The sequence below is a fragment of the Camellia sinensis genome, chromosome 4 (assembly GCF_055761805.1).
Source record: "Camellia sinensis isolate YWXY chromosome 4, ASM5576180v1, whole genome shotgun sequence".
NCBI classification, from domain to species: Eukaryota; Viridiplantae; Streptophyta; class Magnoliopsida; order Ericales; family Theaceae; genus Camellia; species Camellia sinensis.
Genome location: NC_138964.1, coordinates 122,394,588 through 122,408,306, shown reverse-complemented (window position 1 = coordinate 122,408,306; position 13,719 = coordinate 122,394,588). Strand labels below are relative to the sequence as shown.

General features: G+C 33.4%; 1 long non-coding RNA gene across 6 annotated transcripts; it reads right to left on the bottom strand.

The window, feature by feature from the left end:
• Positions 1-2,086: 2,086 nt before the first annotated feature.
• LOC114280001 (uncharacterized) lies at positions 2,087-10,624 on the bottom strand. Of its 6 annotated transcripts, XR_014327448.1 has the most exons (5): positions 10,067-10,624; positions 3,532-3,655; positions 3,230-3,315; positions 2,580-3,051; positions 2,087-2,460 (listed from the first exon to the last, which is right to left on the bottom strand). It is a non-coding gene; the product is annotated as an uncharacterized LOC114280001 (long non-coding RNA). The 6 variants fall into 6 exon arrangements; XR_014327444.1 differs by having other exon boundaries at positions 2,087-3,051; positions 3,400-3,655; XR_014327443.1 differs by having other exon boundaries at positions 2,087-3,051.
• Positions 10,625-13,719: the final 3,095 nt, after the last annotated feature.

Here is a 13,719-nt window from a genome sequence, read left to right as displayed (position 1 = left end):
TCTTCTTTCAAAATAGGAGTATCCTCACGGAGGAAACGAGTCAGGTTCAAAGTTGTAAGATAGAATAACATTTTTTGTTGCCATCTTTTAAAGTCAGTTCCTGAGAACTTCTCTGGCTTTTCATCGTGATTTACCGGTACTGTTACAACAGGAGAGGGGGTTGGCGTCATTGCAACCACCATAGTAGTACTTGTTTGGGCATTAGTTTTAGTAGTCATAAATTCTAAATTATAAAACAAAATTATAATTAGAATTTATACTACACAGAAAATTAATCTAAATTCACAGAATTAAATTCTGTAAAAATAAAAGAAACAAGAATGTAATTTTTATTTTTCAATTAAATTGGAAATAAAATAAAATTTTATTTAACCAAATTAATTCCACACAAAAAATTAAATTCTGAAAATAAAAGAAATAAGAAAATAACTTTTATTTTTCAATTAATTTGGAAATAAAATAAAATTTTATTTAACCAAATTAATTCCACACAGAAAAATTAATTTCTGTAACACTTCAATAATTAAAATACTGAAACAGAATTTTAATTAATGAAAATTCAGAAAATAATTTCTAAAAACCAAAATTAATTTCTGAAAAAATTCCACAAAAATATATTCTGAATTGTTAATGACACAGTACATTACTACTAGTTGTCAAAGAAAATAGACAGTGTATTACTATTATCTGTCAAATAGCATATAATCACTATTTGTTTTTCCAACCAGAATATTATTTTATAAATTCACAGAAAATAATTTTCTCAAAAGAAGAAAGAGAAAAGGAAACAAACGAAAAATTCTATAAACAGAATAATTCGAATCTGTCTTAAGATTATTCCAACACTAATATCATTTTACCTTTTCTTCTATGAAGTCGTTACATATTGACATTTTAGCTATAAAAACTGTACAAATATACTCCTTTTGGAAGGAGTCTAAAAAGAGTGAAAATAATATATTTTTTTAATTGAATGAGTCAAAATGTACAAATTTATAAATAAGAGAAAAAAAATAATATTTATTAATAATGAAGGGGTTAAAATGTAAATAGAAGGAAATAAAATTATACTTTATTCAATTTTTTTTTTTTATAAAAAAAATTCTCTTTCAAATCTGTACATAAAATCAAAATTCAAACAAAACTATGTAGATGATACTTGCGCGAATTTTAATGAATTGTTGATAGTCTGTTGTTTCTATTTTTTTATTGTAACAAAATTATAAAACTTTAAATTTTTTATTAATTAGGCAACGTTTGCTAATATTTATTGTTTTATTTATATAAAGAATAAAGATTGGGACTCCTTGACTCCTTTTGCTTTTGATTGGTCAACTTTTTTTTTTTTTCTTCTCTCCCAATCCCCAACCCCCACGTGTTTGGGGGTGGTGGGGGTGGGAGTTTTAAGGGGGTATGAATCAATGCCCTTATATAAATATATTATTGTGTTATTTATGTTGTATTTAAACTTTAAATTTGTATAGAGATTTATGAAGAAAATAAAAAATAAAATAACTTATGAATAAAATAGAAGTTAATATTTTTTAACAAATCACTTGTCTCTCCTCTTCCTTCTTCAAGTTGATCTACAAATTCAAGATTTAACCTAATAACTTGTTTGGGAAATTGAATTTAACTTAAAATAGTCAATAAAAATAAAATAGGTTAAAATAATTGATAAAATAAAATGTTACATTCAAATCAAAATCATTTCACTTTTTCTCTTACAAACACGATTGGAAATTAGGCTTTTAGCTTAGGTACTAAAAACGTCGCTAATTATTTTTGTGACGTTCAGTACCAAGCGCTGATAATGCGACCGTCGCTATAACTTTATGGCGTTTGGAAAACGTCACTGTATTAGTATAGGCGGCATTTTTAAAAACGCCGCCAAATGTCCTAGCATAACGGTATTGTGACGTCACTATGGTTTTAGCGACGTTTCTAAAACGCCATCGTAAGTTTTTTTTTTAATTTTAAAAATTCCAACCGTTATAGTGGTGTTTTGTTTATTTATTTTTTTTGAAATTGTGCTAATTTTATATGATTAAACTAAATGAACACCTGTAATAAAACTAAATAGCACTAATATGAAATAATAACTCCCATTCAAATAGCAAATACAACATTAATTCACTTTTCCATTCAATTTAATACACATTACCCACAAAATAACATATCCAAAAATTGAATACAAAGCCACAAAATAACATTACCCTCTTCTCTCTCTCACCACTCCCCCATTTAACACAAAAAATAAGAAGAAAGTGAACCAAAACACCCAACCCCCCAGTTAGATCAGAGGAAAAAAAGAAAAAAGAAGAGAAATAAAAATCCAAAGGATTTTAACACTAAAAATAAGAAGAAAGTAAACCAAAACACCCAACTCCCATCCATCATTAACCGTCATTCTGAATCACTCTCCATGCTGCTTCCCATGGCCTTCAATTCTCTTGGTCTCTACCAATTGTAAAACATAATAATAATATAAACAAAGCCAATAAAAAATGTGCAATGAATAGATAACAAAAATAAATATGAGAAGTTCAAGCTACTGAATTGTTATTTTAAATAGTCACCATTCCTAGTTTATAGCAATGCGGACCACATGGTATTATTTTCCTCTTCTGGAAAGCTCCATGGAAGTTGTTTCTCAGCCTAACAATTGATAAATTACTAAATAAAAAGTCCTCAGAAATAGCAAACAACTACAATTTTTATAACAATGATAACCAGAATCAAGCAACCAACTTACTGGAAAGACAAGATCCTGGGAACATCCATGTAGCTTATAATCAAAGAGCTACCAACAAAAACAGCAAAAGTATAGAGGTAGTTATAGGACAATGGCACTAAACAACATAGAGAATTAGAAAGCATGAAGTAGTGCTTACAAGACATTGACAACAAAACAGGTTGTCAAAAGAATCAAGAGCTGCTTCAAGATCTTTATCAAGAAATGAATTCCCAGGGCCCTCCACAAAATTCTCTCCCTTACTAAGAACTTCCTATATCTCTCCTGTATGAGATGTTTGATGGTGATTCATATCTCTGTCAAGCCAGCACAAAACAAATGGGAAACAGCTGGACCAGAGTTTTCACTATGACTAGTTTTATTAGATAAAAATTGGAGAAGACTGAGCAGCACCACAAAAAAGCGAAAACATTTATGCAATAGACACTAGAATTAAGACCAACGTAAGTCTCACATGAAGGGCATACTGAATACCTTGATTTCAGAAGGTTTTTTGGGAAAAACACTATGCCAGTGCGTCCAATGCAGCATCAGATAAACCAACTTCTTTGATGGTCATTCTAGAAAAACAAAATTGAAGGGATCAAAAAAGAGGAACTGCAAGAACATTCACAAATATTGATCAAACAAATGCAGGGCATTACCATTTGGGTGGCGTAGACGGTTGTGTATGAAAAGAAGAAAAGAAAAGAAAAAGTCAATCGCATGCACAAGAACAAAGTGGAGAAGGGGAAATATGAGAAGCTACGATTGCAAATAGATCAATTAAGACAAACCTTAGAATAGATATCTCATTACAGAAGTCTTCGATGTTCTCAACAGTTAAATCTTATTCAAGAAAAACTTTAATGGCAACATCTGTCCCATTCCAAATGCCATGAAAAACTTCTCCAAAAAACCCTAGAAGATTCAAAAAAAAAAATTATGAAAGTCAAGAACCCAACACATGGGTGGATAAGAATCTTGTGCTTGATAAATTGTTTTTTAACCCCTTAATTTTTAGAAGCTAAAGTTCTTTCCTCCCCTTCAAGTTTTTTTCTATTTTTATTTTTTATTTTCTAAAAATAGATCATTAAGAGTTGTATAACAAATAACACCAGATCAAAATCTTAAATGATTATAGTCTCATTGGCAAAGCTAAAGCCAATTTTTGACTAATTACAGGGCCATTTTGTTAATTTTTTTTTTTTGGATCTTAGATTTAGGGAGGGATTTGTTGGGATTTTTTTTGGGACTCGAGAGAAGTTCGATATGGTGGGTTTCATAGAAGCTATGGATTAATGCAAATATAGATACGTATGCATGAAGGTAGATAGATGGATCAACATATGCTCATTGTGTAGTTAAGGGTTTCCATGCTATACAGCCCAGGGAAAGTAGTTTACACAAACTCTCTCTATATGTATATATGATTTTATCTCTTCTGTTGTTAGGGAAAATCGATGTGATTCTCCACAAGTAAATCAATCAATGGGAATAAAAACTAATGCGGAAAAATTAAATCAAAGGCAACACAAGAATTTTTACGTGGTTCCCTCACTGTGAGGTACGTCCACGGGATCGAAATCCGATTCCACTATCAACCAAATAATTCCAAACGATTACAAACGAGACACTAATGGTCTCACAAAACACCCTTAGGTGAATTCCAAATAATCACAAATAAACAAAGAGGAAAGACCTCACCAAATAGAAGAACCAAAATCTTCTGAACCAAAGTTGAAGAAGACCCAAAATAACGAACTAAATCATCCAACTTATGAAGCCGAAACCGAAGAAGCCAACCGAAGATTCCATACCTTAATCAAATAAGCCACTGGATTGACTTTTCCATATGCACTATCTCACAAAACAAATTGATCAATGAAGTGTTTCACAAAAACGGCTGCTGTTTTCTCCTCACGCACCGAGCAAAAAACCATAAACAATATATATATATATATATTGTTAAATCTAGGACTTATTTTATTAAAATCCTAATTGTATCCAAATTGAATTGGGTCTCCTCAAATATAATATATAAAAATATATTATACTAAACCAAGCCAAATTAAAACTCTTTTAATAAATCAATTGGGTCCCACACTCCAATAAGGAGGTATACCCAACAATTCTCCCCCTACCGACTTAGGTGGAGACATCAACCATACCCGCCAAAGTTCGACACTTTAAATGTTTGTCCCTCGACAAAGTCTTCGTCAACATATCTGAAATATTATCATCTGTGTGAACCTTTTCGAGTTGTAACAATTTCGAATCTAACACATCACGAATCCAATGGTATCTCACATCAATGTGTTTCGATCTCGAATGAAAAGTAGAATTTTTACTCAAGTGAATAGCACTTTGACTATCACAATAAAGCACATACTTTTCTTGCTTCAAACCCAACTCTTGCAAAAATTTCTTTAACCATAACTCTTCTTTGCAAGCTTCTGTAATAGCAATAAATTCAGCTTCGGTAGTTGAGAGAGCAACACATTTTTGTAATTTAGATTGCCATGCCACAGCTCCCCCTGCAAAAGTCATCAAATACCCCGAAGTAGATTTCCGAGAATCAACATCACCAGCCATGTCAGAATCTGTGAACCCATCAAGCATCGGCTTACCATCCCCAAAACACAAACATACCTTCGAAGTCCCTCGAAGATATCTTAGAATCCATTTTACCGCTGCCCAATGTTCTTTACCCGGATTAGAGAGAAACTGACTCACCACACCAACTGCGTGAGCAATATCCGGCCTTGTACAAACCATGGCGTACATCAAAGAACCAACTGCTGAAGCATAAGGAACTTTCAACATCTCTTCTTTGTCTTTCTCACCTATAGGACATTGATTCGAACTAAGCTTGAAGTGACCCGCAAGTGGACAACCAACCGGCTTCGCTTTATCCATATTGAACCTCTCAAGAACTTTCTCAATGTAGCTTTCTTGAGACAACCAAATCAGCCCCTCTTTGCGATCACGAACAATTTTCATACCAAGAATTTGCTTTGCCGGTCCCAAATCTTTCATAGCAAAAGACTTGCTCAACTCCAATTTCAACCTGTTTATCATGGTAGAATCTTGACCCACAATTAACATGTCATCAACATAAAGCAAAAGAATAATAAATTTACCATCTGAAAAATTTTTCACAAACACACAATGGTCCGAAGTGGTTTTAGTAAAACCATTATTCATCATGAAAGAGTCAAATTTTTTGTACCATTGCCGCGGGGCTTGCTTGAGACCATACAAACTTTTCTTCAATTTGCAAACAAATTTCTCTTTCCCTTTTTCCACAAAGCCTTCCGGTTGCTCCATGTAAATTTCTTCTTCAAGATCACCATGTAGAAATGCGGTCTTCACATCAAGTTGCTCAACTTCAAGGTTCATACTTGCAGCCATGCCAAGTACAACCCGAATAGAAGACATCTTCACAACCGGCGAGAAAATCTCGTCAAAGTCAATACCTTTCTTTTGCCCAAAGCCTTTCACAACAAGACGTGCCTTGTACCTCAGATTCTTGCCATCATTCTTCAATTTGAAGACCCACTTATTTTTCAGAATTTTCCTCCCTTTAGGCAATTTCACTAAATCATAAGTCTGGTTTTCAAGTAAGGAATTCATCTCCTCTTTCATGGCCTTTTTCCAATCACCTTTCTTTGTATGTTCAATTGCTTCTTGGTAGCTCTCAGGCTCCCCTTGATCAGAAATCAACACAAATTCATTAGAAGGATACTTTCTTGAAGGTTGTCGGTCCCTTGTAGATTTCCTCAACTCAAGTTGTGGTGACGGTACTTGAGTTGGATGTTCTTCCTCAATTTCTGGCTCAACTTCATTAGGATTAGCACATCCTCTACATTTTCAATAGGTGGCTGCACATCTCTCCCGTTTTCATCATCAACTGAAGATGAAGGAGATGAATCCATGTCAATGAGATCACTAGTTTTTGGCTCCGGTTGATCACCTTTGCCAAAGTCTTCAATTGTTTGGTCTTCAAGAAACACAACATCACGGCTTCGAATGACTTTCTTGTCGACCGGATCCCACAATCTATACCCAAATTCATCACGCCCATAGCCAAGAAAAATACATTGTCTTGACTTGCTATCAAGCTTGGACCTCTCATCTTTTGGAATGTGAACAAAGGCTCGGCAACCAAACACTCTCAAGTGCTCATAAGACACATCTTTGCCGGTCCAAACTCTTTCTGGAACATCACTATTCAATGGATAGGAAGGAGACAAATTGATCACGTCAACCGCCGTCTTCAATGCCTCACCCCAAAAGGATCTTGGCAATTTAGCTTGTGAAAGCAAACACCTTGTTCTTTCCACAATTGTGCGGTTCATCCTCTCGGCAACGCCATTTTGTTGAGGAGTCTTCTTAACTGTCTTTTGGTGTCGAATACCTTGACTGCGACAATACTCATCAAATGGCCCAATGTATTCACCACCATTGTCTGATCGGATGCACTTCAATTTCTGCCCTGTTTCTCTTTCAACCATGGCCTGAAAATGCTTAAATACTTCTAGAACTTGATCTTTAGATTTTAGTAGAAAAGCCCAAACTTTCCTTGAATAATCATCAATGAAAGTAACAAAATAAAGTGCACCACTATGTGTTCTAACTTTTAAAGGACCACAAACATCCGAATGAATCAACTCCAAAACATTTTCTTTTCTAGAAACAACATTTTTATGAAAAGAAACTCTATGTTGTTTACCCGCCAAACAATGAACACAAGTTTTAAGATGTGTACCTTTCAAACCGGGTAGAAGCTCTTTCTTGAACAATACTTGCAGCCCCTTTTCACTCATATGGCCAAGCCGCTTGTGCCATAATTCAGTAGAAGTATCTTCTTCAAGTGCATTGACAACACCTTTACAAATTTTTCCTTGCATCGAATAAAGTGTATGAGTCTTCTTACACTTAGCCACCACCAAGGAACCCTTTGTGAGCTTCCATATTCCATCACCAAATTTGTTGTTGAAGCCTTCATCATCTAGCTTCCCAGTAGAGATCAAATTGAGGCGAATGTCGGGAACATGCCTCACGTCTTTAAGCAATAACTTGCAGCCTAAATTTGTTTCCAAGCAAACATCACCCATACCTATAATCTTGGACAAACCTTCATTACCCATTCGAACAAAACCATAATCTCCTGCAGTGTAGGTAGTGAAGAAATCAACTCGAGAAGTCACATGAAAAGAAGCACCGGAATCAATCACCCAATTGCTCTCTTGGCCCACAAAATTAATACAATCATCTTCACAAACGACCATGAGATCACCATTGGTAGTAACTGCTGTTGTGTCTTCTTGTTTCTTATCCACACTTTTATCACGCCTTTTCTCTTTGTTCTTGAGTTTTCGGCATTCTCGCTTCATGTGCCCTTTCTCATGGCAATAATGGCACTCAATGTCTTTCTTTGAAAAAGAACCATCTTTCGATTTGTCACGACTTTGATCACGACCATGAGGAGTCTTACTCCTCCCCCTTGTTTTGCTTCGGCCTCTCACAACAAATGCTTCTGAATGAGAGGAACCCGCTGATTTTCTTCTTGTTTCTTCATTCAACAGGCTACTAGTGACTTGGCCCATTGTGACAACTCCATCGGGCGCCGAATTACTGACGGTCACAACCAAAGTCTCCCAACTTTCGGGCAAAGAACTAAGTAGCATCAAAGCCTGCAACTCATCATCAAAAACAATTTTCATAGAAGCAAGTTGGTTAACAATACTCTTTATTTCATTCAGATGTTCCGGAATAGGGCTGCCTTCTTTATATTTTAAATTAACCAACTTACGAAACAGAAAAGCTTTATTTGTGGCTGATTTCCTATCATAAAGGCCCTCTAATTTTTTCCATAAATCATGTGCTGAAGTTTCAGTAGCAACATGATGAAACACACTGTCATCAATCCATTGACGGATAACACCAACGGCTTTTCGATTAAGCCTATTCCATTCATCATCTTTCATACCCTCGGGTTTGCAAGAATCACCCTCAATGGGTCCATATAAATCTTTACAAAATAATAGGTCCTCCATTTTAGTTTTCCAAGTTACCCAATTGCTTCCATTGAAGCTAGACATACGACCCACATTCCCCTCCATTGATTTACACAAATAAATAGACCCAAATAAACCGTAAGCTCTGATACCAGTTGTTAGGGAAAATCGATGTGATTCTCCACAAGTAAATCAATCAATGGGAATAAAAACTAATGCGGAAAAATTAAATCAAAGGCAACACAAGAATTTTTACGTGGTTCCTTCACTGTGAGGTACGTCCACGGGATCGAAATCCGATTCCACTATCAACCAAATAATTCCAAACGATTACAAACGAGACACTAATGGTCTCACAAAACACCCTTAGGTGAATTCCAAATAATCACAAATAAACAAAGAGGAAAGACCTCACCAAATAAAAGAACCAAAATCTTCTGAACCAAAGTTGAAGAAGACCCAAAATAACGAACTAAATCATCCAACTTATGAAGCCGAAACCGAAGAAGCCAACCGAAGATTCCATACCTTAATCAAATAAGCCACTGGATTAACTTTTCCATATGCACTATCTCACAAAACAAATTGATCAATGAAGTGTTTCACAAAAACGGCTGCTGTTTTCTCCTCACGCACCGAGCAAAAAACCATAAACAATATATATATATATATATTGTTAAATCTAGGACTTATTTTATTAAAATCCTAATTGTATCCAAATTGAATTGGGTCTCCTCAAATATAATATATAAAAATATATTATACTAAACCAAGCCAAATTAAAACTCTTTTAATAAATCAATTGGGTCCCACACTCCAATAAGGAGGTATACCCAACATCTTCTTAGCTTATCATTTATACATTGATTAGGTTCTTTAATCACCAAACCAAATCTTCATCAACTAAATTAGAACTCTCTATTATTTGTTTCTTACTACCAAAAAATTTATCAACAACTCCGATCGAGATCGAATAATTTTTTTTCCTATTTTTCGCTTCTTTTTCCTTTTTTTCAAATCCATAACTATAACTATACAATAAAAAAATCCACACAAATTCACAATCCACAATGTTTTCAGAAATTAAAGCGCAGCAAGAATTTTAGATTTTCCATTAAAGCACATAAATTAGAGACTAATCCAATTAGGAACACAAAAAATCACAATTAGGGCAAACTATGTTCTTCCATTGAAATCTGTGTGTGTGTGTGTGTGTGTGTGTGTGTGTGAGAGAGAGAGAGAGAGAGAGAGAGAAAGAGAGAGACGGAAATGAAGAGTTTCAAATAGAAACAGAGACAGTGGAACTCACCTTAGTAAACAATGATGCAGATGGTGGTGGCAGTGGAGCTTCGAAATTGAAACCGATTTGAATCTCTGCAAATGATAAGCGTTTAGAGAGAGAGAGAGAGAGAGAGAGAGAGAGAGCTCACCTACCTCGTCGGTGCAGATGGTGGTGGCGGTGGAGCTTCAAAATTGAAATCGAAATAAGAGATTCAGATGAAGTTGAAATCAAAGAAGGTGTGAGGACTCAGATTCAAAATAGCCTTCCAAATTGAGAGAGAGAATCACCGAAACATAAATTTCAAAATCGAAATCGAGAGAGATGAATCGATAAACAGATTCACTGAGGGATATTCAAAATCGAGACATTTTGTTTAGAGAATCAAAATCGAAATTAGGGCATTCTGTTTAGAGAGAGATGAATCGATAAATAGATGAGTGAGTAAGAGATTCGCAATTTTTACGAAGGCATTCTGCTAGAAGAGATTAGGGCATCTGTTTAGAGAAAGAGAGCAAATGAGAGACTGATGATGAGTGAACGAATTCACCAGCTTGCCCATATTAGGGAGAGAGGACATTTGAAGGCGTTTCTAAACGACTTCAAATATTGAAACGGTGCAGTTTCAATATTTAAAAAAAAAAACGACATTCAAAAAACGCCATTACATATGACAAAGCGTAATGTTTTATAACACGCCGTTAAATAAATGTCGTCAAAACTCATAATTCCTGTAGTGAAAATTAAAAATAACTTTAATTTTGATGATTAAAAATGACTTTAATAACTTTAATTTTGATGATTAAAAATAACTTTAATAACTTTAACTTTAAATAAATGTCGTCAAAACTCATAATTTTTTTCCAAATATAACTTTTTCAACCGTACTAAAATGAGCAAGGATCCCCTTTTTGACTCTTCTACTTAACTTCTTACTTGATGTGTCATGGGTCGACTTTTGGGTCTAATTTTGATGAACTGAACCGTTCACATTTTAAAATTTGTCATGTATATTATACCTGTAAAAAATCAAGCCGATCGGATATCAAAAATCACGTGAACTAAAAGTTTTATTAAACAATAAAACTGTTTATTAAATTTTTTTTAATAATCGATTTTCAGTTCTTCCGATATTCGATCAATTTGATTTTTTACAAGTATTATGTACATGGCAAATTCTAAAATGTGAACTATTCGCATTATCAAAAATGGACCCAAAAATGGACCCACTGACCCATCAAGTAAGGAGTCAAGGAAGGAATCCTTGCCCTACTAAAATAGTCCAAAAATTAACTAAAATAATTTATTTCCAGACCAAGTCAATGTAAGACTAATCAATAACATTTTCATCTATGACTTTGTGTATGCTCTTCAACCTGTAAGGCAATTCATTTAATTCATTCAGCTATGATTTTTTTTCTTCAGAAAATTTGTATTTTTCCATCTTCGAAATCTGTTTGATTTGAAATTCTAAACAATAATTTTTCGAATTGTCCATTCTTATTTATTTATTTGTTTGTTTTTGGTGAAAATTTGTAATCAAATTCTTATTTTTATTTTTATTTTTATTTTTTAGATACACTAAAAAAATACAAATTTTATGAAGAAAAAAATCTTCATAAAATTCATTAAATATAAAAAATACAACAACAAAAAAAATTAATATAGTTTTCATATTTTTTTGCATTTATTTTATTTTTAAAATATATATAGATTAAGTGAATCTAATTTTTTTTAAAAATGATTAAAATATTTTTTAAAACTTATTAAGAATAAAAAAACTATCAATTAAAAATTTAAAAATTATGTTTAAAAACTTAAAACCAAATGAACCGATGTCTAACGCAACGTGATTATACTCTTAACTAATCACAAGCTATCATATTTTTATTGTCCGCGAATCATTCATACAAAATCATAACTCATCTTTTTCATCAATTACAAGACATAGGACAGCACGCGATCGTTTGTATAACTCCTCGCATGCCTGCCTTCCTGACATTGCGCGCATAGCGTGTGTTGATCCTGTTGAATGGTGTGCACACTCTGCTATGCTCACACTTCCTCCAAAGTTGATAATACCTTGCTATTTCCCCTCTCTCCATCTCTTACTTCTTCCACTCCACCGATGTTCTTTGGAATATTCTTCATCTTCATTTCCACCCTCCTCCCAATTTAATTGTGATTTTATTGTTCATTTTTAATTCAGATTTCCTGAAGTTAAAGATCTCAATTTTACGGTACAATTGACTTATTGTGGGACTAATTTAGATTCATTTCAATTATTTAAACAAAAGGTGGGATTCTCTCTAGTCCATTTTGTGGACTTGAGCGTACTGTTAGATTTGTGAAACCCATTACGAATTTCGTTTTGATAATTCAAATCATTAAATGTGTATAACTTGTCAAGTACTTCATTTTTACAGAAAATTACATTAATCGGATATCGATAATTCTTTAATTGAAATACATTTTTGTTAACAATTTATTTTTAAAATCATATTTACCATTGACAGAAATGTATAGCTCTACACATTAAACAATTCGAATTATCGAAACAAGACCTATGATGAACTCCATAGGTCCAACAATACGCTGTAGTCCACAAAGTGCACTGGAGAGAAGTCCATCCTTTTAAACCATTCATTTCATACCATTAACTAAGAAAATTATCCATATAAAAAATAAAGTTTATCCAACGTTAATTGTCATACTATTATATCATTTTTATTTATATGACATATTTTTTTAAATTGATCGTTTATTTGTTATAATATATATGTGATTTGATCATATAATTATTTATATCTGATTAATTATAATTTTTTTTATGCATATTTATCTCAATTTATTATAAGACATTAAATAGGTGCAGATTGATTCTACAATAGGCTAACTACGCCTGTAAAATTGAAATTTTTTATTTTAACGAATCCAAACTCATTTTTATTTTAAACTGCTACAATTCCTTGGTAGTTGGTGCCAACATCACTTCCTAACATTAATGCATGGATATTTATTAAAATCCTAACATTAATGCATGGATATTTATTAAAGGGCGCTGATTGAGGGCCCGAGACTTCGGGGCTCGAATGCCCCGAAATGCCATTTTAGGTAAAAAAAAAAAAAAAAAAAAAAGGAAAAAAGAAAGAAAAAAAAAAACAGTTTCCAAAAATAGAAATTAGGGGTATTAGGGCCAACTTTTTTAGGGCCACCAATCATTTTCCTTTATTAAAAGGGAGTGACTTTGGTCTAGTTTAAAATCGGATTGAGTTGTGTTATTGGCCTCGTGAGGGCTTATTACAGGTTTCGTTTTGATAATCTGAACCGTTAAATGTGTAGAACTCGTTGAGTACTATATGTTTGTAAAAAATCACGTTGATTGGATATCGATAGCAATGTGAACAAAACAGTTTTTTTATCAACCGTTAATTTTTTCACCGTCTATTTTTTTTATACAAAACTGATTTGATCACGTAACTATTGATATCCGATCACCGTGATTTTCTATAAATATATAGTACTCGATGAGTTATACACATTGAACGGTTCATATTATCAAAACGGGCCCAAGAAATGAGTCCCATGAGTCGGACTGGACGGGTCCAGTCTTGATCTCAACTTGAGACAAGCTGAACCCTTATTAAAATTATGAATGGATAAATTTTTTCAAATTTTATTAA